Source organism: Scomber japonicus, chromosome 14 (genome assembly GCF_027409825.1).
Source record: "Scomber japonicus isolate fScoJap1 chromosome 14, fScoJap1.pri, whole genome shotgun sequence".
Lineage (NCBI taxonomy): Eukaryota > Metazoa > Chordata > Actinopteri > Scombriformes > Scombridae > Scomber > Scomber japonicus.
In genome coordinates this window covers 10,974,143-11,000,677 of record NC_070591.1, presented here as the reverse complement: position 1 = coordinate 11,000,677, position 26,535 = coordinate 10,974,143, and the positions used below count along the sequence as shown (strand labels likewise).

The 26,535-nt window shown below is 38.1% G+C and overlaps 1 protein-coding gene and 1 long non-coding RNA gene across 3 annotated transcripts in view; one reads left to right on the top strand and one right to left on the bottom strand.

Moving 5' to 3' along the window:
* The window catches only part of LOC128373043 (uncharacterized), an 82,290-nt gene extending 81,105 nt beyond the window's left edge, over positions 1–1,185 (top strand). For both annotated transcript variants that reach the window (XR_008322929.1, XR_008322930.1), the window contains exon 5: positions 552–1,185. This is a non-coding gene — a long non-coding RNA (uncharacterized LOC128373043). The remainder of the gene's footprint in view (positions 1–551) is intronic.
* The window catches only part of mrps5 (mitochondrial ribosomal protein S5), a 264,703-nt gene that overhangs the window by 19,251 nt on the left and 218,917 nt on the right, over positions 1–26,535 (bottom strand). The window lies entirely within an intron of this gene.

Genomic DNA, 26,535 nt, shown 5'->3' with positions numbered 1-26,535 from the left:
AGCATGTAATTGAAAATGTGTAAAACTAAGAACACACTCCAGATTTTAATACATCTGTTTTCAATGACAAGGAACCAAAACAATGATGCAATTAACTACTGTAGATAATTATCCCAAGCAGGTCGTTGATTATTATCCTGTGTGCCTTGCATTTTTTTAATCCCATAGTTATATCATAGTCTATTCATCTTATTATAATGCTTGTGGATGATACTGGACAATCTGAGGAAGGCTGAGTCATAGTCTAGATTTACTTTCCTAAAGCTTTATTTTTGTGGAACCCAAATGACTTTCCTATTGTGCAGATTTGCAACAAAACACAATTTTATTTGTAGGCAATAAAAGCTGATAGTTCATGCCGTTCCAGCCTGTTTTTTTATTTGCTCACAGTAGGCCTATAATGCTCCTAACGATGCCCTATAATACCCAACAACCACTCCATGCATGTGTGTTTTCTCTACATTTACATTAATTCTCCGTGTTTTTCATGTTTTGTTTTGTTTCTCTCTGCATCCTAACAGTGTTTTTTCTTTTCTCTCAATCTGTTTCAGTTGAGATGTTGCTGAGTCAGTTTGGGGTCATGACATCATCATCATGAGATGGGGATGGGGGCTGGCGAGCAGTGACCGCAGGCGGCGACAGAAGAGGTGGTGCTCTGTGTTGTGGTTTGCAGCTGCCAGTTCTTGGCATAAAAAAAATGACACTGTGGATTCGCCTTGGGGAGTAATTTGCTCAAATGTTGAAAGGAAGAACAAATTCAAGAGGTTCGAAGGGGCAGTAAGTAAGAATTTTATTGTTGCATCGCACCAAACGGCCGTAAAACACCTGCAGGAGGTTAGTAGTTTTGTTGATCGTCCAGGTGTTGAGGTTTTTGGCTTTCCGGCTCGTGGGCTGTTTTTGGAGCACAAATCTCCACACCCAGTGAAGTCATTGTGATGCTGTTGAAATCCTGACTGGTGGTGAACACAGCAAGTATCACACAAGTAAATGATTACTTAAAACCTTTTTTAAAGCTTATTCATTGACTCTGAGATTTAGGCTTGCCTCTGTGTGAACGTCTGGCATTCCCATTTGCATAAAATAGCTTTTATGTGCCGTTTTATATTAACATTAAAATCTGGAGAGAGAAAAAAAAAAAACATACTGCTACCCTGCAGTTTAAGAAGTTCATTTAGAGACATTAAAGTAACAGATAATGTGATAGTGTGATAATGCTTTGTGTGTTCACTTAACAAAACTTAATTTGTTGACCATGTTGCAAAAGTTAAATGTTGTTACTATTAGTCAAAGTTTAGACATTTAAAAACAGCCATGAAATCTGTTCACTTTTCAAAGCTCGGCAAGATAATCTCCACTGGCCCTTATTGTCCAAGTGAATTTGTTCTTTCTCTCTCTGTGTTGTAGACTATTCACCTTGCCTGTATTTTGAAAATAAATCAAATTTAACATTATTATTATCTTAAAATTAAATGAATTCATGCTCTTGATGAGTTTAATGTTCAATCATTTATGATTTAAACAGGAATAAAGGTTACAAAATTCACTCAGAAATGAAATACTGTACATGTTACAAATTCAAAGAGCAAGGTGACCACAGTGATCCATTTTTTTTAAATAGTTGTCACATAATTTGAATTCAGCCTCCTAGCTGTGGACACAGTTGATGTGCTCACTTCCTTTAAGGACAATAATGCTAATGCACTTTAGCAAACAAAGTGCATTTAAGGATACAAAGTGCATGTGTTATCCTTACATGCACTGCTGTTGTTAAAATAGTGCTTTAACAGCAATATAATGATATTATTTATAAAAAAATATTTCTACCTCAATATAGTAAATAAAGGACAACTAAAATATAAATTAATCCAATCAGATCTTAATTATTTGCCTAGACTCTGTTGTTTTTATTTTTTTAATAAATTGAGGACAATAATTCATAAAAGTCATAAAAATGCCTCTAAAAAATATTTTATTAAATATTTTCTAATACATGCATTACTTCAAACTGCATAGTATTTTTCTACATGATACCGACAATTTGATATAAACCACTGTGACCAGTTTCATAGTTAGTGAAGTGTGTAACTGGCTGAGTGTGACTGCTGTGTAACAGTGCTGCGTTTGGAAACAGGTCATTTATGGGTCGAGTGAGTTTCATGATCCTCAGGCTGTTGTCACACATTAAAACTGCATTGTTAAATTTCAAAATGTGTGAGGTTGAAGAAATGCATCATTTTCTCCCAAAACATTTTATCCTTCCAAGAATAATGATTTTCTGTTTGTCCCGAGATGGACCTAAATTTCAGCCTGGCAAAAAAAAATATCCAATGAAGAGCCTCAGGTGACCCACTAGAGAGACTTGATCTTATGTGAACAACTGAAAGCAGACTCAAAAAACCACATACCCAGTAGAAATAACTTCTTTCTGTTTAAGCACTTTACTAAAGACAGCAAATGTTTAGAAAAGAATCATATATTTTTATACTAATAAGACAAAGATGTATTTTTTGTTTGTGATTAATGAGACCAATAAAAAAATTCTCTCAGTATAAATCTTGTCCTGAGTTTGGAAATAAACCTATCTCCCTACCTTAAGTCTTCAGTCTTTACTGTTCTAGTCATTTCCTCCATGTAATCCTTCCCTGCTGAAGAAAACTCTCTCATACTCACATGCAGCTGGGAATCAGCTCCAAAAGCCTCAAGTTTAGAATTTCTTACATTTTCTTACTTTTTTCAACTTTTCCTTAGTCCCTTATCAGTTCCTATCTCATTGGGCCCTAAATTTCATGGTGACGCAACAACCAGAACAGGCAGCAAGCCAACAGTTTCCTGACCTTGAAATTGGGTTTGCCTGTACTGTAGGTGCACAGGATATTGGTATTTTGGTGGAAATTGGATCCTAGGAGTTGCACTGAGAATAGACGTCTCCATCCCGCCACTCCTTTGTTGGTGAGGGGATTTTGTCAACGAGAGCAGACAAAATACTCACACAGAATTAAGTGTTTGACCAGTAGATTAATTTAAATCAACATCAACAATTTATGTTTAATGTGAATAAATCTGCATTGATTTATAAATTAAAAGTGCTTCTTACATCTGTCATCCACAGCTGCTTCATAATGCATCAAAATCTTCTCCATGAGTTCATTAAATCCCTACAGACACCTGAAGGCAGCAGGACAGATATGGTGATAAATCTGCATCCTCTGATTAGAGATGTGCATGTGATTTGAGCGCAGTGCCATTACACACAGCCATTCACTGTGTTTACCTTGATTAAATCATGTGCTAACAGTACCAGGCTGCTAAAGATTAACCACACACAACTCTACTCACACTGTAATGCTGTATTCTGCTCTTTGTGTGGCCGCACTCGGGTGTTATCAGACCTAAACTTGTTTTTCTTAACTGAAGTGAACCAGTGCGTCACTACAAGCCACATGGGAATATTTACTATGCTCATTGCTTAGATGTTACAGTTGCTGCCACAAAGGAGCCAGAATTAGTTTGAGACTGGACCAAGACCACTTTCTCAAAGGGTCTCAGTAATCTGCACCAAATACAATTGCTGTATTCAGATCATAGACTGTATATAAAGACAGACATAGACCATCTTTTCCGTTGGGAGCCTGGACCTTCAGAATAAGGACTGCAGGGTTTTGCCTTTCACACTCTGGAAACACACTGCGCTACCCCAGAACACATTTTGGGCCGGTATTAGCAACATTAGCTAAATTTTGGGAGAGAGAGCAGCAGGTGAACCAACTGTCAATCACAGCTGTCAATCAAAGCCCAAACAGCTGCTCAAAGCTGCTAGAGGTCTTCAAATCTTAACAGAGCAATCATTTCAAAAATGATCACCAGCACAGTTATTACAGGGCTTAGATTTAGTGATTGATACCATAATGACTTTGAAAAATAAATATTGAGTCAGAATTTCTAGAAAGAGAAGCTGGGGCTTTTTGAATAAGAGATTAATGGAGATGGGGTTTTTTGGAGCCAGCATCCAGCAGCCTTTGGTGACATTGCACTTTAAGGTACTTCTGCATTGGCTTCGGCCTGCTGCTTGGTTCAGATCGGCCCAAATTCATTACACCAAGGGAGAAAACAAACTAGATTGATTCATCTGGACTAAATAAGGCAGGTTTGAAAATATCCTTAGTTACTGCAGCATGCCTAACACTAAAATGTTTCTTTCCCACTTTAGAGCAAAAAGTTCACCTAAAGGACAAATACTTTCAAGAGAGGTGGACAATTGATTATTTTTTATAGCGCTTACTGTGGCTAATTCATACTATATAAGGAGAAGGTTGCCTAGAGAACAATCAGTATCTCAAGCCACATTTCACAACTAAACATGCATGATAGCAGGAGTGTATTGTTGACATTTATCATGAGAGGATGTTCAAAAAACCTGACCAGTGGTCTCAGGTAATATGAGTTTGAGCTTTACCAGGAGCTTACATATGTTGTTATTCTGTGAGGCACTGTGCTGTTTTCTTATCAGCAGATTGAAAATAACAGAGAGGACATCAAGACAGAAAAAGATGCTGAACAAAAACAGCGTGTGAACTAGGAAGAAAGGGACAAAGAGCAAACAGGAAAGAGTGCGTGTGAAAGGAGGCAAGTTATATTTGTCTCCCTATAAAGCTCAGCATGCTTCTCGTTTTGAATTTCTGTCCTGTTGAGTAAAGTTTAGCAGAAGTGAATCCTGGCTGTAAGAAATGAACTCAATACACCAATAAAAGATCTCAAACCAGGGAAGTTGCCTAACTATTGTTGTTGTTGTTGACCACTTAGAGGATCACAACGAAACATTTTGGACATGTTCACGTCTTACAGGTTTGGTTCAACTGGACTGGCAGGAATAGCGAAAGAAGGCTGAAATGTATGCAGGATCTCTGTCCTCGTCTAGTGAAATATGTACGATAACAACAGGTCAGGTGACAATGTGAATTCAAAAGCTGAAAGGTGAGAATTTAAGTCGATAGATCGCACTATACCTGCTTCATCTTCTTCCTCCATCATGTCAGGATGTGTTGCCTCCTTCTGCTTTTTCAAATGGCTTGTCTTATGAAGCTAAAAGTTTCCACCAATGCTCACATTCATTTAGCTAAAAAAAAAATCTCTCTATATATATCTATACACACACACACACACACACACACACACACACACACACACACACACACACACACACACACACACCCCATGACGACACTGGGTGAAAGGCAACTCACAATTGCACCTTGATGTTTGTAAAAGGTAGCGTGATGGATGAACAGGATGCAAGGTGCAACAACAAATCTCAAGTTGAATTCACACTAGAAATGAATAGACTTGTGGGTGTGATCACACTTTAAATGGACATAGGCCTGCAGCAATGCTTAAAATAAATTTGTATAATGGATGTATAATGCACATTTCTAGGTCTATATTTCTATTCGGGGGCTTAGTTATAAACTCCTTGTTTATCTTATATAGGCTCTTTATGTAACCCTCAGTTCAGCAACTGCTTGAAACACGCCATTGTAGCTTCTGTCTCTTTAACGGAGGGGTTCACAGTTTTTTAAGACTGTCTTTAAAAAAAACAGTCAGATTTGAAAAATTGGGAACCCCTCCATTAAGGGCCCCTTCCTGAAAAGCCCAGTCTACTCTGATTGGTTAGATTCAGGGATTGGCTTTCAGGCAAATGTTGGGCAGCTCTGGAGACTATGTCAACAAAAATTGATAGTAGGATAAGATAACAGTATAAGATAAACAACAAGCATGATAGATCCCCTTTAAAGATGCCCTCAACATGTTTTAAGACATACTCTGCTTAGAATAATAGTTTGTATCTGATATTAGAATATACTTTATTTATTTCAGTAAGTACTCATGTTCTTTCACCACAAGCTGCTAAATTATTTCAAATATTCTGTGATTTTGGAAGTTGAAAATACAGCATGTATTTAATAAAGTTTTTTCTAACTAGGCCTTAAACAAGTAAAAAAGCTTCTGTTCATCAGAATTAAATGAATATCCAACAATATTTTATGCATGCAGGAAAAGGATAGCTGTATGATGATGATGATGATGATGATGATGATGATGATGAATATACAATGGAAGTATGGAGTGTGTGTATGTGTAAAAACATGTAGGGTGCCTTGCAGTAAATAGCAGATAAAAGGTCAAACAGATTAGTAGCTGGTAGGCAATGAGCTTCACCTCAGGAGCAGAGAGGTCACAGAGGTCACCGTCATCTGTCACTGACTATTTGTTAGCTGCCCTTCAATGTTTTACAATTTCATGTACCATGTCTCTAAATTTGCATTTTTAATGACTTTTACACATTTTTACCACTTTTTTTGGCTACCTGAATAGCTTAGCTGTGTGGCATGTTTTATTTTAAACAAAATGACGTAAAGGTGTTTGATTTCGATAGACTGGGTGAATATTTGGTTAGTGGTTCAAACATGTTTTGTATGAATGTATATTGCAGTATGGAAATGAGCTGTCAATGCTTTATTGCTGTTTGATTATTATGTGATAAGCGTAGCATTAGCAAGGAGCTAAATGAATCATTTGACCTTGGTTGGTCCATCATTAGTTTAATCAGATTGGCAAAGTTTGCTGAAGGGAGAGTGATGTGTGGGTAGGGTTTGAATGTAGCTCAGCAAACATGAAATTAGTCATACACTGAAAGTTCACCGGTTTATAGCAAGGTTACCTAGTGTGCAAATGTATATAAACAAATGACGGTTGCTGAATGTGTTTTCTCTAAAGAGGTGACTGAGGCCAGCAGCTGCAGAGTGCAGATGACTAAGTATCAGTCATTACTTCTGTTCTTGTGCACAAACAGTTAAACATATTGTAATTAATGTCATAATAATTATTATTCATAATTATTTCACATTTTGTCAGGTTTTTTGTGATTTTGGAAGCTGGAAATGCAGAGTCACTGACCTATGTATTTAATAAACTCAAAAGAAAAAAAATCTGTGGCTTTACATTGTTCCTTTTTTTTCTAACAAGGCTTCAAACAAATCAAAAAGGTGGCCAAGCATTCAACTTCCCTTCATTTTGACACCTATCTAAGATTTTATTCAGGCATGACAATAGCTGGACTGTAGCTTTATTTGATGATGAATTTTTTGATGATGAAGAAAATCATGAAATGTAAAACACCCTCTGATGCATCAAGTGTGTACGTTGAAGTGTGTAGCATGCCCCCAGATACGTCTGCCCTTTTCTACCGTTAGATATGAGATCTAATCATACCCACAGATGCCTTTAAAATGAGTCAACAGCTTGGGCAGCACAATGCTGTTCAGCCATCAGGCTCAAACGATACGCCTGTCTGTGGCTTTGGTTTGATCTGGTGATCTAAACAGAGATTACAAGTGACAGACGATGGGGGAAAGTGGGAAAGATGAGGCTGAATTTGACATTTTGATTTGTTGAGGTTAAGACACGCAAACAAACACACAAAGAGCTATATGAGTATATCAGTAAACAGTTATCAGTGTTTTCTAGTGTGCAGTCTTTAAAATGGGTTGTTTTGCCGTTGACTCTGCAGAGAGAGGAACAAGTGGGAGTCAAGAGAGATAAAGTATCTGTGTGAATGTAATGTGGGTACTGATCATGAAAACCTCAGGTCACCCCACAGGTTTCACCCCAAACAGTTTCTTTGAACAAGACATTGCACACCCTAACTGCTCTGGACTGTTACTGCTACGCTTCTGCTAACTGCACAGCTATATGAAGGCATTTCACACATTGTTTTTCAGCTTTAACCAAAGTTTTAACATTTTTTCAGCATTTTTATTAGCTTCTAACTTAAAGGATAGGCTTGCAATGTTTCAAGTCTGTCTTAAAACAACAGTTGGCTTCCCACATGAACAGTAATAGAGGTTTTTCTCGCAAAAACATTCATCCTGTTTATACTAACCATTTAATGATCCCCCCCTTAAATGCGCTTCCAGTATAAGTGATGGAAGACAAAATCCACAGTTTATCTGAAGTTTATATGTGGCTTCAGCAGTCTGATTTAGTCAAGTGGATATCTGCCACATTTATTTTTTTTTTGCATCAAACTCCCTCTTTGTTTGTCCTCTGGCTACGTTTCCCTGTAGAGCTGCGGCAGAAATAACAAAAACAGGGACTTTGACTCATTTGTACGACTGAAGCTTCATATTAGCTTCAGATAAACTTTGAAATATAGTTTTTGCACAGGAAGATGACTGTGGATTTTGTCCCCCATCAATTACATTGTGAGTGCGTTATGAAGGGATCTTATATCAGCCGGTATGAACAGGAGGAATGATTATGGCAAGGAAAAACAATATCATTGTTCATTTGGGCACCCCTCTATTGTTTTAAGACATGCCTGAACCTGTCCTTTAAATAATTTGCACCAATTTAACCGCTGTCTAGGCATTGTCGATTTTTAACTTGTTTTTCACTTGGGTTCAGGTGCGGGACAAGGCATAAAGGCAGATGACCCAGGCGGGGCTACTGTAACACAGTTCGCTGATAACACTGAGTCACAGGAGTGTTGTTGCTACAGACGATAAGAGGATTGTAAACAGATATTCATCAAGATGTGCTTCTCGTGTACTCTGGCACTTGGACACCTCAGTGCTGCATGTGCGGGAATCCATTGGGGTTTTTTTCAGTAGCCTGACTTCATGAAATTCACCTTTCCTTCACCTTGTCATAGTAATACACTTTAAAGTTCAAAGACAAATTTTACTTGCAAACTTGCACTTGTTCAAATTCCATAAAATGGCCACTTGAACTTCCTGGAAAACAGTGTCTCCAACCATTTGGGTCATTACAGTTTTTTCCCATCTAACCTTTCAAATCAAACACTGAAGCTACTGTATGTTTTGATTCACCCCAACAACCAGGAATAATACTGTTGCACCTGTGTACTGCAGACTAGTACTGTTACCTGTAGGAGTGCTGTGTAAATATTTCTACTTGTCAACTTGTGCCATCAGCTTTGCCTTCCACGTTGGAACATTATTTCCTGGAAACACAGCTGCAGTTCAAATTCCATAAAATGGCCACTTGAATTTCCTGGAAAAACAGTGTCTCAAACCATTTGAGTCATTACAACTTTTTCCTGACTGAACCTTCAAACCAAACTTTGAAATTGTGTCTAAATATTTCTTAGTTAACTTGTGCCATCAGCTTTTCCTTCCAAGTTGGAACATTATTTCCTGGAAACACACAGCTGCAGTTGTTGTGGACTGTGGTACTGACAAGTGGCGAGGAACACACCCTGACGATTACCTCCAGCCAGCAGGTGTTGCATCAGTGATGTTTCCAGCTCATTTAAACTACATGCTCATTTTAGCTGGTTCAGAGGCCAAGTCAGAGAGATCATGTAAAGAAATAGGTAAGTATAAAATAGGAGAACGTTAACGTCAGATTTCTAGCACAGTTCTCACATCAAAAAGAAACACTTCACATATCAGATATACTGTATGTCTTACACATTTCTTATTTTCTTAGTGTGCCTATCAGTACTGAATAATAAGACTGAACACAAAACATTCACAGATTTAAAGCTTTAACATTAAAAAGTAGCAGTGCAGTATATCAAATACATCATTTACACACTCTGATCTCTATGCATGACACACAGTCATGTTCTTGGTACTCTTAGCTGATTACTCATTATACAGCACACCTTAAAAAAACAAAGCCAGAATGAAGAAATTCTTACTAACCAGCAGCAGACTTAACACACAGGCTCATTCACAAATCTCAATCAGTCATTTGACTTAACAACCAAGAAATGCAGCAACTAGACAGCAGCAATACCACAACAGCTTTTTATATATATTTTATACATATATATTTTTAAATTTTCTAATACAGAGATTATTCATATATGTCATTGTGTATGTCTTGTCGATTGTCATATGTCTTAAATGCTCATTTTCTTGCCCTTGATGATTAAAACCCAGAAGAAGAAATTCCCATGAGTTTGATTTATTTTGATCGGCGGGCGTGCTGACTAACTGTGAAGTGACTGAGCCGGGTTGCCTTACAATGTCTCGTCTTGTTTGTCAGATTATACAGTAATTACTGAACCAGGTTCCAGACGGCGGTGCTCATCACAAAGACACTGTTACATAAACACAGAAAACAAATAGCCTGCTAGATTATTTTGAACGCTGTAATGACTGGAAGTTTAAGCACGCCACACCATACAGAGCTCATTCTCACACAAACCTACACACACTGATCACAAAAGAAAAGATGAGTAATTGTTAGAAACACTGCTGTGTAAAAAAGTTCGATTCTCCATGTGTCAGAGAAGCTCATGAGCAATAATTTCTTTTTAAATTTAAATTTATTGTTTGCCTGAAATTTAAGAATAGATTGTTTTGCGCTCCTGCTTTATTGGACAATACAAACTACACGGTGTCTGGCGTGTGTGTGTGTGTGTAACTCAGTCACTGCAATGCCTCGAGGCTTCTATGCAGCACTGGCTGAGAATACGTCTGGGCATGTCTAAGATCAACCTTGCCAAAAATACACACACACACACACACGTACACACACACACATACTGTCATGCACTATGGTGAAAGCCAGCTGCTCTGTTGGTTTACAGCCCAGATAACAGTCCTGGGTTCAGCCTCAGTCTGACACCACTGACTCAGTGTTCTGATGAAACAACCAATGACCTCAATGACACCTTACAAGGAGGGATTCAGTACAAACTGCCCTCCTCCTAGATAATCGAATTATGAAAAAACATGTTGTCTCACTCATTCTTAGTTGTATCCAGGAATGCTGATAGTGGTGGTTTATTTGCCAAGGTTTTTATTTATCCTCATACCGTGAAGGTGCACTAGAGAAATCTCACTGGAGCTACTTTTTGCTGAAGACATGTTAGTGTTGATTATTTAAAATGCAATTTTATGCAGTGTTCTGAGTAACCCAAATAAAATTCCTTCACTGTATTATACTGGAGGCAGAAATCTCACAGATGAATTGTCAGTGTGGCAAAAATAAAACCAACAGTATCTGCGTGGCTAAACACCATTGTGGGTGTTTCACACCTGTTTGATTTGGTTTGAGACACTCTGGTGCACATACCTGTCTGATCTAGTGTGTGTAGGCTAGTCTTAAAACTCAACTGCAGACCTAATTACCTAACTAACACCACCAAAAAGGAGGGTCTCTGTCTGCTGGTGCAGTTTGGTTGCGGTCTGAAAGCAAATGGACCAACCACAGGATTTTACGACAGTGTATATGTGGGTTTTAACATTAATCCAAAAGCTACAAAACTTTAAACTTCCCCTTGATGCTCATTTGAAGTGTCAAGGAAGTGAGCTATTATGCAAGATTATCTGGTAACCATGTGAGTGCAGGAGGTTTTCCTGTTTAATCAGTAAAAAAAAAAGGCAGGGAAGACCAAACTTCAAGACAGGAAGGAGAAACAGCACTGTGATGAAATTTAGAAATGTAGTAGCCACAAATCAACAATCATCATTATTTATTATATATGAGGTCCAGATGGAGGCTTAACTGTGACACCAGAGATAAATGTTCATGTAAGAGTAATGCGCAACATGATCTACTGTCAGGCAATAATAGTGTACCTATTTCTCCTAACCAAATAATCTGAACAACAGGTGTGAAAGCAACATCACACCCTATCCAAACCAGCACAGTGACGCAGATTGCGGTTGCCATTCTGTAATCTGATTTGTTATGTTGTAAAGCATGCAAGTAAAAAGACAACAATGCCGCTCTTCTCGATATCTTTGATTGAAGCTGATTGTAGAGCGGTACTTTTTGCAGCACTGTTTTATAAGGTGGTCATCGGTTATTGTCAGCTGTTCCCACCATGTTCAATTGCTCAGATTACAAACAACATCGACTTTTACCAACATCAGATGAGACTCCTGACTGGGTAGTGACATATTGTGAAAAAACTGGTGCAGACATGGGTCAGATCCATGGCTTATGTGATGGCCAACAATGTAGGTTTTGACGAGTGTCCAACAAGCTGATATTAATAAGTTCAACACAGGTCAAAAGTGAGTCACTAAATATCTGTCATATGTGCGCCTGTTGACTAAGACTAAGTGAGAAAATACGTTTTGTCATTAGGTTGCAACTACCCTTTAAAATTACATAGAAGTTCATCTTTCCATGGTAATGTTGAGAAATTCAGATTTTTCCACACGATATCTCATGTCGTATTGTTTGAACAGCAGCTCAATGCTCATCAGTATTATAGAAAACCGCTAGTATGACTAAAGTTCAGAGCTTGAGACATCACATAGTGATCCTGTGGGGAAGTGCCAGGAAAAGAAAAAGAGAAATAAGGCTAAAAGTGGAACATGTTCGTATTTCAACTGACTTTCACATGGTTCATATAGCATTTATGGTTAGGTCAGATGCTTACATTTTCCTGATCAGCAACCTCTTGTAGTGATGTGAATAATAACACGGAAATGAGCGTAATGTTGTGAAAGGAGCCAAAAACGTGGTTGGAGTGGATGAGTAGGGTGTGCAAGTCTGACTTACACACCAGAGGTTTACGTCTCATCTTATATTGACAGTCAATCTGGTTTCATTTAACCATTATACTGATATTTCTCTAACCTTAACCAAGCTGTTTTGTCAGATGAATCATTTTTGAAATGCAGCTGACCCAAAGAACAAAACCTTTTCTGCCAAAAGAAACTGTACGACCCTCTGAATAAACCGCCTCATAGGGTTTAACATTAACAAACAAGCTGCGGTCAAACCAGACTACTGTGAAATGTATTCGCTTTGCATTAGTGGTCACGTATAACTGTGTTCAGGGAATTGAAGAATGGGCAGCAAGAGTGGTGATTCGTATTGGTATCATCCAGTCAGGATGTGTTTGTGGTTGTGCTTCTTGAGTATGAAGGAGTATTTGCAGTGATGATGATGATTCCCCTATTTATTCTAACAGCAGTACAACAGGTCATGAGTCAGCTGAGGGAGGGAGTGACGATGGATTCATACAGTACACATTCACAGTTGATAAAGCTGAAACAAAGATGAGAATAATATACTTCTGAACCCTTAAAGTATAGTTTTAAAAGTAAAAAAATATTATTACTATTGTCTGAGAAATGAAAGTGTGATGTAGTGTTTCCATTATGTTGCTTAGAACTCTGTGGTGAAATGGCTGAAACAAAGTCTGGTGGCAACGCTTGACTGTTCAGACAGGTTTTAAACAAGCCAATGATAAAAGACCGTATGTGAGCGCACCTGAAATGTTGGTAATAATTCCTCATTACACAAAATACAGTTTGGATAAAAAAATGTACATTTGTTTGCTCTTCCAAATGACGGGACACATTCTGCTTGAACTTTGAATGCACTACATGTCTATCCACAACCCCAATACCTTATCTTCTAGAAATTATGTAAATTACAGAAACAACTAATTTGGCAACTTTGGTTTAGGTAAACAAAAGATTATGGTTTCAGTTAAATGTTAATAAAATGAACACGTTTTACCTCTTGCTTCAAGCCCCTGTTGACTTTGTCATTACTATTACATCAAAACCACGATCTTGTGAAATAGTGCTGTAAAAAAAGTGAACGCAATCATGAAGACATTTAATCGTGCTATAATTGCTACGAGCAGTAATGTAATGCATGTGTGGATGTGGTAGGAAAACGATGGACATGCGTCATCATTGTAATTTGCCAAAAACATAATCCAAAACGCTGCTTCTAACAAAATATACTACTTTTATAATTGTTTTTTCCATTACTGGGATATACTGACAAATAGCTGAATATTTGATTCTGCTTAAGTTTCCATTGCCGCCTACTTTCAGCGAGCTTAAGGAAGTGGTACTAAATCAAATTTTAGTCACTCGTGAGGAGAGAGGGATGCTCACAGGGGTTGTTACTCACGGTCGTCAAGCAGACATGTCATCAACCCTCAGCTACAAAAACAACACAAACTGTAGCAGTAACCATCTGTATACAATGGAAATGACTTTTTAAACTTTTTTTATAAATTAATAGAAATGGAAAAATGACAATATGTGTCCTGCTGTTTTCTTTAATCAAGTACTACACATCTGAAAAGTGTGACGTACATTTGATTCTTCCCAATTAGTTTAATACAATGGAAACACTTTCCCAGATCTAAGCTATTAACCTATTCAACCCTTAGGAATTTGCTTTTTGCTACTCCCCTAGTTAGGGGCTTAGTGTTTGACGTGTGTTTAGTTTAGCTAGAAACAGTGTCATGTGACTATGTTGAGTGTTTAAATGTTTACTTATGGAGAGACAGTCTTGCCCCTATTGATGGGGGCTCTAGTGATGAGGCTGGGTGAGTAAAATTTAATTGATAGAGATGGTATCTAAATCTTAAGAAATCCTAAGTTGTAATACACTGGAATTTGTCTTTAAAAGGTCGGTCACATACAACTCATAGATCACCTCGGCCCACCAGTATTTTGTAAAAGCCACATTAGTAGACTAACCAAACTCCCTCTCTTTCTTTTTTGACACAAGTGGTGTTGTTGTGCATGATACAAAGAGGAAGAGTTAAAGCCAGGGGTTAAAGTGGGCTGGATGGATTCAGTACAGCGCTCTGGTAGCTTTAATTAATAAATAAAAAACTAAAAGTAAATAAAAATCATCTGCAGTTTCAAATATCATAATAAGTTCATTTTTTCTGTGCTCCAGTCTGGCATTCCTTCCAGCTGATGCCATCGAGATCATCAACAAATCAGAAAGTAATGTCGCATACGGCGCAACCCCACACTCAACACACATCCTTTTTCTTTTCGCATCACTTCCCTTCTGTGGGTTGATGCGTGCAGATGTCAATAAACTCATGGTCGTAGTACTTCAGCATCCAGCTAGCTGAAGAAGGAGACCATGCCTTAAATGGAGTTGCTTTTTTCTGAAGGTCATTTCAAAGGCAAGGTTTCAAACATTAATTCATTTTAATTTTGTCTTTACTGCTAGTCCTCTAGAGGGGCGCAGAGAAGCTGGAGCCAAACTCAGCTGACATTGGGCGAGAGTCAGAACAGGTCACCATGCATAAAAACAGATGACCGTTCACACTTACATTCACTTTAGAGTCATAAATTAACCTAACCTGCATGATTTTGGTCTGTGGGAGGAAACTGGAGTACCTGGAGAGAACCCACACAGGCATGGGGAGAACACGTAATGATGCTGTTGCTGTTGTTGTGAAGTGACAGTGCTAACCTCCACCGTGCCACCTGTTTCAAACAGAGCCAAACAAATATCATCAAACACACAAGCTGTTTTATGTGCAACATGGCTGTTTGTCTTGATAGATGACACTACTGTTAACAGGGTTCCTGACTGGCATTGCAAGCAGTGACAGCCGGGGTAGACTTACTGCCCCAATAGGTGGTGACTATAAATCTCCTACTATCTGTCTGTGCTTGCTGTCAGCAAGAGTGTAGTCTGATTTTAGCTTTGCCACATTGGTCCTGCTGCTATTTTCAGGAGCATAAAGTACTCTCAAATTGGGATTAGTGTTTCCCAATTAGAAAATACATTATTAATTTTAATGTGTGATAATGATAAAATACATTTTGTCATGATGTGTTGTTGAAGTTGTCTGATTAATTCAAAAGCAGCATAGCAAGAAATGGGCACTTAAAAGAAGGTCAGAAGGTCACTAGAGCTTATAGTACAAATCCATCTGGGAGTTACTTTGAGGGTGAGTCACCCCCCCCCCAACAGCAGATTTTAGGGTTCCCCGCCCCTGCCAAAGCCCACTTTAACCCCTGGTGAAGCTGTAGGAGAAGAATTAACATCCAGTCATGACAGTTAAATTGTTGAAGATGAGTATTGTGCACACATCTCATTTGTCATAGTAATTCAGTGGAAAATGAGTCAAATTCTGCCCTGACATGTGTGAAACCACACTCACACACATACACAGATACACAGACACACACACACACACATGCACGCAAATGTAACACAATGTGCTATTTTGAAAGTACCTGAGTAGATAAGATTTGCATCGATGGCGTGGAGCATATGGTGTGGCGACTGTTAAAATGTTAAATGTCAGATCTATTTTTGTTCCAGTGTGTTGTTGATGTTATACACAAAGTCTTATATACTGTATGCTTTTTATGACATAAAAGGTCAAGCATGGATCAGACTTCTCATTATGATATCTGTTTGAGGAAATGACTTCTAGATGTATTAATACATACGATGGCACTTTGTCAACATTTACAACCTTAACACTTGATTGAAATACATCTTATGTATCTCATTTTTCACACTCTAAAATTGTACCTGGACTTTGGTCTGAAAGATCATCCATCTTACTGGATTAATTACAAATTGATATTTTACATAAATTGTATTATCATCAAAAAAGCATTAACAGGAAAAGGGGTTTTTGCATTGTCATTTGTTTAGATGTGGAAACAACTTAAACAAAAGCAAACAGAAAAACACACCCTTGTCAGGATTTTAACTGAGACTGTGAGAAAAAGTGTTTTGCAACAAGCCACACGTGAAGGGTTAAAAGTGAGCTTTGGTTAAAATGGAGAAGCTTGTTTCTCTGGAGAGGAGGCACGCACATGCACACACACACTCACACACACGCACACGCACACTCACACACATGCACACGCACACTCACACACACACACACACAAAGAACCGTGTTGAGGGAACACGTTGTCTTTCTTGTTCAGACAAACCGGACAACAGGCGGACATGTTGAAATGTGAAACTGCAGAGTCACACTCAAACTGACGTAGTTATGTTTGATATCATCGGGAAGTGTCGCAATTCTAGCCTTGAGTATGAGATCCTGCTCACTGTGCATTATTTGTTCACTTATTATATGGAATAAAGTTTAAAAAGCAATAAATGTTTGATTATATTATATTGATTACATATTAGATTTCTTATGTGCACACACAAACACACACACACAAATGTGCAAATACACACACACACAGCAAGTTGTGATGATACTCTTTTCTTGCTTTAGTTAATGAAATGTATTAATGTTGTTTAATTGATTCCTGATGCTTTGTGACATTCATGCCAATAAAAGCAAATTTAAGTTGAATTGAATTTGTGTGATGTGTAAATTAATTGTAATAGTGACTTTAATATGTGTTCATGAAAAGGACACTTACAGCCCAGCTTGTTTTTGTGCTGAGGAAGTTTTATGTTTTAAGCACAAAACATAATGATCATTATTTAATTAATGATTCCCTAAAAAGGAGCTGCACATATTTGATGTTTAGATAATTAGGTCTCAATTTAACCCAGAAATGCTGCAGAGGCGGTCTACTTTCACTTTGACTCTGTGTTTTTATACGTCATTGGTACAGTACAGTGCATCAGTGTTGATAAGGATTGGTGTGTCGTAATTTTGTAGGATCTTGCAAATCACGTTTTGGCATTTGGGGAATCTCCTGAGCTCAAGTCTGACTATGAGAAGCGCTCATGGAGGTACACCTGAAGAAACATAAAGAATGCCTGTTAAATTTGAGCTATGAGCAGAAAGATGAGCTATGAGACTAAAGCAACAAATAACATGGGACAGATGATGCTAATGAGAGAGATTTCCATGTGTTATGTGTACAGTTTTAGTGATTTGCAGGTGAAAAGATGGCTACATGTTTTTTGAAACTGGGCAAAATCACATTCAAAAGGGTTACAGGTTATAGATTAGAATCTTTATTTTGCTGGCATTTGATTTCTATCTCCTGGATATTCATATATACAACATGTACTTGTTTGTTACGCTTTACAAAAATAAATTACATTTTCAGTGTTATTGCACAGATTTACAAGTGTGGAAGCTTGTCATTTCTGCCTACAACCTGTACTAGTTAGGTTACATTTTTGAACATGGGTTTCGAAAGTAGAGAAAATTTGCAATATTCCCACTGAAAAGCTGCAGTACCTTCAAAAAGCATCCTCTAACTACACTTTCACTTGTATTTTAGTCACAAAAACCATCCAGTCAGGACATTAATACATAAACTAAAAGTTAACAAAACATACTGTACATATAGCTGCCATAATATATAACATATTTCATATTCTTGTCTGATTGTTACATATTTAAACTTTTATTTGACTAAACTTTCTGACTGATCCTCAACATGTCACCAGATGTGACCATGAATAAATAAATACTGTCCAGCATGTAACTATATACAATAAATCTCTGTGTGGCTCCCTATCTAAATACATCCAGAAAATCTCTGCCATGCTTATATATCTGTACCAGAATAGCCCAGCCAATCACGTGAGATAACAGTGACAGTCATAGTGAGTCATCACCCAATCAGCTCACACATTAATGTTAGCATTATCAGTCACAGTTGTTAGAATAGAAGCAGGAAGCTGATTGGTGGGAAGAGTTCTGAGCAACCAGGCAACAACTCTCCATTGGTGGAAAGGATTAACCAATGACAAGTGAGAGCCTTTCAAGCCCAAAGTGGGAACCAGTTTAGGAGGGAAAAGCATTAATGATTGACTCGTAATGAAGAAGGGGGAGCACAGTTTTGACTTTAGCCAATTTTAGCTCTTAGTCAGCAGTGGATTGAGACTTCAGAAAGAGTCTATGCTTTTCACAAAGTGACATCATGCAAACAAAAATGTATATTTATATTTTAAAAATGCCTTTTACATGTATTTCAAACATGCTTTTTGAGAAAACTGCTGTTAATCCAATTTTATGTGCTTTTTTCAGGCTCTTTGTGTCAACTTTATTCAAACTATAGGGCCAAAGCTTGATTAATTTAGTTACTCTGTATCTGTGTCTGCCTAGTCATGTGATAGCTACCACACAGTTGGAAATCTCCACCTACTGAAGTCTGGGGGATTTCTAACTGCTTGGTATTTTCTTGAGAAGGTTTGAGAATGGCCACTAACAAACCTACGCCCCCCACATGATGCGTATGCCTTACTGGAAATGATGCTTCTCCCCTGCAGGTCTCCGCCCCAATATGATGGGCTGCACTAAACACTTTGAATTAATTCTGCAATGCAATGCAGAGGGTTTTTTTTCTCTCTTTTTTTTTAAAAACTCTAATTGTTTCCAACCAACAATGGGGAGATTGTCCTGGGTCTCTATGTGCTGCATTTAGAGACTGTGAGTCTAGTGTCTGCCTAATATGGACTATTACAAATCAAAAGTTGAATCCATAAGAAATTAAAGGCACTTTTGCAGAGTACAACAAACTCAGGGGTTCACGTGTTCTGGTATAACTGCTAAAAAAACCTTAAAGGACAGGTTTACTATTCTTAGAGTCAGTCAGGTGCCCATATGAAAATGAAAAGCAATTTGTTTGCTGTAATCTTTCTTCCTGTTCATGCTGGCTATTAAAAGATCCCGCATGTTTACAATATAAGTGATAGGGGCCAAAATCCACAGTCCTTTTTTTTTTGTGCAGAAATATATTTAAAAGTTTATCTGAAGATAATATGAGGCAGTGCAGGTTAGTCAAATCAAGTGGATATCTTTCAAAGTTGGTCTTTTTTTAGGATATAATTCCCTCTTTGTTTTGCCCAGACAGAGATTCCCTTTTGAGCTGTGGTGAAAGGATAGCAACGAGAGGAAATCAGGAAGTAAAGTGGATTTTGTCCCCCATTATCTGTCATTTCCCCAGCCTGAACGGAGGGGAATGATCACAGACAGAAAAACCAGTTTCAATGCTCACATGGACACCTATTGTTATAAGACAAACTAGAAAAACCTTCAAGATAAACATTTGCGTGTAACTGTCATTGCTGAGTCATTTCACTAACTACATGCATCTTTACTTGTTTTACTTTTACAAGGCATTAAAGGTTGAATATGTAGAATATTTATTAAAAGCTATATTTTTTTAAAAATAATACAGCCACGGGGCGTTTTGAGGGGTACAGAATGAAAGTATTGCTTTTCCATAAAAAAAAATATTTAGTCTGAATTAATATTTTTAAAATTTTTTGACGGTTCGACAATGACGTTCTGACACGTTCTGTGTACATTGTACCAGCCAATTAACTGCCGGAATTACGGGTTGCCAGGGTTGTCTGTTGTTCCGGTGCAGCTACTGTAGGCTGGCACTGGGTGAAATGGAGTTGTAAACAAACACGGCCGTGTTGGACTTACTAAAACCAGCGTTTTTTGCTCTCAAGTACAACTTTTCATCACAAAACTTCGAAGGTAAGACAGAATATCTGTTAGTCGCTGTAAATAAGCGGTTGTTTACCTTTGTATGCTGCTGGTTCACTGAGTTTTTAGCGCAATAATAGTGGTACTGTTGAACTCGCCAGGGTCTTAGCTTTCATATGAGATGCTATTTGTTTGTGTACCATGAAGTATCAAAACGGTAGCAATGGAAATGTGGAGAGTGGGTTGACTTTCTGACGCTATTCGGATTTTGATATTTGATCATTAACCTCTTAACGCACGCTGTTCCATTCACGGGACGGGACGGATGTTAGGAGGTAGCCACACGTTCTTCTGAATGTTTTAAACACCAACCCTTAAACATATATATTCATGCCGTACATTGTTGGAAAGCTTAGATTGTTCTGATTCATTCAAGACCACTCACGACTTATATGGTTGCTCACAGCCGTAATAGTATTAGCGATTAGCTTGGCTAGCCACTCAGCTAAGTGAGAAAAGCTATAATGCCTACATACCTTCAAAGTCTTCCCTTTATCCACAACGATCGTCTTATGACACAGGACTTTCTGTACAGCTCGCCAAGTATCCATTCTTGTGAAATATGAAATCCGTTTTCATAAAACCGGAATATTTTCCTCAATATGTCCATGTATTTAGTCCAACACGTAATGTAATAACACAAATAACAAACCATATACGGTCCGTTTACGTCATTTCCTGACCTGCGCGTCCATCTCAGAGTACACGTGACTAGATGTTTACGACCGTGAGCCTCTTTTGCTTCTGACGACACCACACACAAGCAAATCGGTGTTTAGGATTAGGCAGTACATGCAGAGACATTGCTGCTACTCCCACTGGCGTTACAATGTAATGTACCTCGGTGGTTTCAAGTCAGTTACAGCGAGGGTATGTTCGCTTCCTGTTTTCAAAATAAAAGCACCAACTCTATCGTTATGGTTTTCTTAATAATAAAAGGCAACGGGTGTTTTATTTTGTGAAAATGACCGGAAGTGCATTACTCGCTACGGCTAACTTGAGCGGCTCCGAATTCGCAGGAACAAAACTTTAAGCAGATGTTATTTGGACAAATTAGCGTCACATTGTGGATCTAAAGGGCTACTTTCTCGCCTAAAAAGGTTAGACATGTGGATAATGTGAGAGCTAAAATAAAATCCGGCACCGTACCTGGCAACCCGACTGCTGGAATTACTTTTTGGTTGTTGCGACTACGATCTCGAGACATTAGATGGCGTTGTTCTGCTCATTCTACATATTCTACCTTTAAAGCATGTACCCTGCAAAGTCACTTCACTGTTCACATTGTGTCAGTTACTGTGTTCAAGGTCAAGAATAAACTCTTTTCCAACTTTTAAGCCAACATGAACATAAGGTCCTTTGTAAAAACTGAAACGTGAACCTTTACACAATTACCTCTGCTGATAAGATCAGAAGCTCCAGAAAAAGCTTCTGAGTGGACCTTGTGGCATTGCTTTGAAGTCAGTGGAAACATTGGTGAAATAACTTATCTGTGCGTTAATAAAACCCCATCAAAGACCTTTATCCGAGGTTTTGACCACATCTCACAACCTTCATTAGCAAATGGAAGTATTCAGTCATCAGTGAAGACTGTAAGATGTGGATGAAACCTTTGAAAAGATAGAAAGGTAGTAAATGGACCTTGAGTTGAGATGATTCACACAAATTGATTCCATAGACAAGAATGAACTTCCATGCTCACTAAGGCAAGGCATGGCATGGCGACGCAAGGCAGCTTTATTTATGCATTTCATACCGGTCAACTCAATGTGCTTTACATTAAAAAAAAAACATTTGACAGTAAGACAACAATCCATGAACTAACATTAAGCTTTTTTTTTTTTTAATTCTGTCTGATAGATGGTTAACTGAACATTCACATCACCATGCTACTTTAAATTCATGCAGTAACACACATTTATGGCTCACAAATGCTGCAACTAACCTCAACCTTCAACTGTTTTCCACCTTCACTGCCCAGATTTGACCAACTTGGACCAGGATTTACACCCATAACCTGCCAATCACAACAATACTCTACATATATAACCTCAAGGCTACCTACCAAGGCCACAAATACATTAATATGAATTTCACTTCAAGTGTGCCAGTGCGATACCATAAACTTCTCTCTTTTTAACTTAGTCTCATGCTATCTGTGTGCCAACTCATCATTATTCATTTCACCAGTCTGTAGTCTGCATAGATATGTCAAAAAGAAAACAAGGATGCTTACCTGGAAATTTTGGATTTATCATAAATTCTAAGCTAGTGGACTCTGAGTTCAGGCATTTGAGGCCCTTTCTTGTTTTAATGAACTGTATTACTCACTTTTAGCACTGATGTGGAGGCTTTTGATAAGATCTGGATGTAGGACGCCTAGTTTTTGTCAACATTATCATGCATATGTGACCCTCGCATTTGATGTCTTAATTGCACCAAGAAATGATTGTGTTTTAGTTGGCTGTAGTGTATAACATGGTGATGGTTGGTTTTGATACCCATATAGAGGACTAATGGGGTCATTAACTTATTATTATATATTAGAAGTGCTGACACAAAGCAAGTAAGCCTATTGACGTTCAGGTATAATTGTTTCTTTGTTTCTTTGATACAAAAGTCACAGTCATTCCTCAAGGGCCTCAGAGCTGCTTCCTGGTATCGTAGATCACACACTAAGTGTTAGTAGTGAGTGATAGAGCGTTGACTCGGAAGGTCCCCTCTCGAAAGGCGCTGGAGGCACCTGGTGAGCAAAGCGTTTGTCATAAGGCTGAATTTTCCACACGCCAGATGGGATTTTTACATTTCTGTTTCAACAGAGGTGGCCAGAAACACTTAGTGGTTTTGAATAAACACTGAGCTCTCATCTGAAGAGGCTGTTAATGAGAGCCATATAAGCTTTCTCTCCACATTCGGTTTTGGTGGTTAAAATAAAAGTATGGCAGGGACCACACAAGTGAGGGAAGGTGGAAATGTCTCAATAACTACAATAAAAGAAAGTGATAAAAACAAAAGGACAAAAAACTATAAAAATTCATATACATCTTTGTAAATAAATTACAGCAAACATCTGACATCACATTCAAACACATGGTCAATTAAACCTACAGTTGTCTCAGTGCCTTCCTACCCTTTCTAGCTGTCCTCCACAAGTTGCATTTTAATAATCAAGGTCTCAACAAGAAGTCTCATGCTTCCATATCACATCTGCTCTCTCACAGGGCCATATTAGATAACTGCCTCCTTGATGTTTAGCAACCAATCAAAGCATAATGATTTTTTTGGTTTTCTGTTATTTATATACTGTTATGATGTTGAATGTCTATGTTAAATATTATCAAAATGTGAGGTTAGCATATGTATTTAGAAACGCTTCCTGCAAGTTAAAAGTCTTCAATCTTGCCAATGAGGTGACATCAGCTTCAGACAGAGGCTGAACTGAGTCCCTGCATAAATTTATAAGAAAAATAGGGATAAGAATAAGTTTTTTTTAAACTGTAAATCAAGCAAATGTATTCCAGTAGAGCCCCAGAACATAAATATAGACTTGGAAATGTGCATGATAATGTCCCCTTTAAAAACAAAGGTTTCATATCCATTAAAGATGGATGTTTTATATCTTTATGCTGCTGTTTCCCTCTTTACACTTTCATAAATGCACAAAAGTACATACACATACAAAACATCAACACGTAGTTCTCCTATTAACAATTACAATTAAAATTCTCAACTCATAACCTCATTTTGTTTCTCACTCTTACTGTTTGTTTTGCTCAACCCAAAAGCACAGGTTTTTGATAATGGAGGGTACATCATATACATTTTAAGCCTTGTCTCACTACTTCTGGAAAGCTTGAGGCTTTGCCACCCTTTACTTATACTGCCCATCACTTTATTTTCATATTCATAAATACATGGATCAATCAGTTACAGTTGAATATCAAATTTATTTTATAGCATATTTTGGAGATGCTAAATGCAAAAGTGCTAAAACAGAATGCTGTTCCAGTGAAACTCTGACCAAACCTCTGTGGCCAAAGAAGGAAAAAAGAGAAACTTTGGGATGTTGTTTGATCTCAGTCTGTGTGATACATTAATTACGTTTTTATTGGGCATCTGTATCATGGCAGCACAACAAAGCCCTGCTGTATTGTATGATTCTGTGTCTATGCAACCTCCACCATAGACAGCCTGGGAGCGGTATCAGGATTTCAGTGGAAATTCCCAAAGGTCACTAATGGCAACAGTTTGGCAGCGCTTAATTTGAAGATTACATAGATATAGAAAAAGTCGTGGACGTGGTCACAGTTTCAGAATACATCACAGTGCAGGCATGTTTCATAATTTGCAGACCCAAGTTATCCATGCAAAAAAAAGATACACATTCATGTGTCTTGTAAAGAAGGAGAGCTGCTGGTTGCAAGATTTTCTTTGCTATGGCGTAAATTCCCATTTCAAAGATTTCATTTAATGATATCCTCAGTGTTTCACAACATAGAGACACAGGTGTTTCCTGTGGAAAACAGTAACTATAAGCTTCAAGCCTCTGCAAGAAAATTTCCTGTTGCAGTGGTTGATCTGGACATCTGGAGCCATGTTTTCTAAATTGTGCCGGGTGGCCTAAAATTCCCCAGAAGCCACTGAAAGCACTGGGGAATTGTGTAGCTATCAGATATGCTAAGTAGCACATGCCTGAATTAATTGGATTTGAAAAGATTTATGACTGTGGAAGAAATGCAGGAGACTCTGGACAAAAGATGTTTCCAGGCAGTGGCATGCACAGACTTTTTGATGGGCAGGGGCGAACAGCACGTTCTCGCCACTGAAGAGGGCACTTTAGTGCATGTTTTTGCCACCCAAGAGGGCAGTTTCGCGTGTTTTGCCAACCAAGAGCGCACCGTAGCACACATTTTGGCTCCCAAGAGGACAGTTTAGTGTGTTTTGCCAACCAGGAGGGCACCTTAGCACACGTTTTGGCTCTCAAGAGGGCACCTTAGCACGCGTTTTGGCTCTCAAGAGGGCACCTTAGCATGCTTTCTGGCTCCCAAGAGGGCACCTTAGCACTCGTTCTGGCTCTCAAGAGAGCACCTTAGCACGCGTTTTGGCTCTCAAGAGGGCACCTTAGCACATGTTTTGGCTCCCAAAAGGGCACTTTAGCGTGCGTTTTTCAACAATTGGGCCACCACTGTTTCCAGGGTTGGTGCACAAGAGTAGTCAAGGAGAGCATTTTGAAGGGGATTAGAAACACTCAACTGAATGATTTTTTTTAACAGTTACAGGAGTTTCAGAGTTCTCACTTATACATTTGTATGCTACCAAATTTGAAACAGCAGATATGTTTTAAGGGAATTGTAATGCTGCCCAAATTATTTTTAATATAAGATTTTACTTTTCCCTTTTGCTTGATGGACATTTTGAAAGTTATTGTGCCTTTAAGAAGATTAGAAAGGTTTAAAGTGGGGTACTCTATCATGAATTATTGATACTTTACCTCTTTTAATCATTAATTGTAATGCAAGTTGTGCCAAATCTGCATTAGGTCTAATTGTATATACATTTTGCTGTAATGGGATTACCAGTTTTGTTGGTAAAGCTAATCTGCTTTCCTGCAAATCCAACGCTATCTGATCTCTACAGAGCTAGAACCTAAAGTTAGTCTCTAGTTGTAGCATGCAACATGCACAAGCACTTTTTGCAGTTGTGTAAGGTTTCAAACTGGAGAGAATACGTTTGGTGTAGAGAAAACAGTGTGGCTGAGTTTCCCTTTTCTATCTCACCAACCTCAGCAAGCAGAAAAGTAACATACAGCATGTTGTTAAAAGAAATAAAGTCTTTATTGTGTCCTTTTTCTTAGTCCTGCATTTTCACCTAATTTGGAGTAAAGAAAAGAAAAAATGTGTAATTAGCATTTAGAAGTATAAGAATTATCCACCATGGCTTAACAAGAAAAAGAAAGAAAGAAAAACAGCACGTACAGAAAGTGAAACTTGACTGAAAGAAATTCCAAGGAACAGTGTGTTACAGAAAGTATCGCTCACACAATATCATGATCATTGTGAGAATACATTTCTGGTAAGTGTACTACAGTTAAAGACAAGGGAAAGAATCTCATAGATAATCACTTAAAGAATACACAAAGACTATACAGGTAGTTTATTTTTGGTACTTGAATGAGAATCAAAGGTAGTTTAGCTGCCAGTTCAGACACAGAATAGAAATTTAACCTTGGTGTAAAAAACATGAGCGGTCAACGAGAGGTTGAGATGTTATCTATAAAATACAAAGTATACAGTATCCTGTTTAAGCTGCTGACAGTGTACACA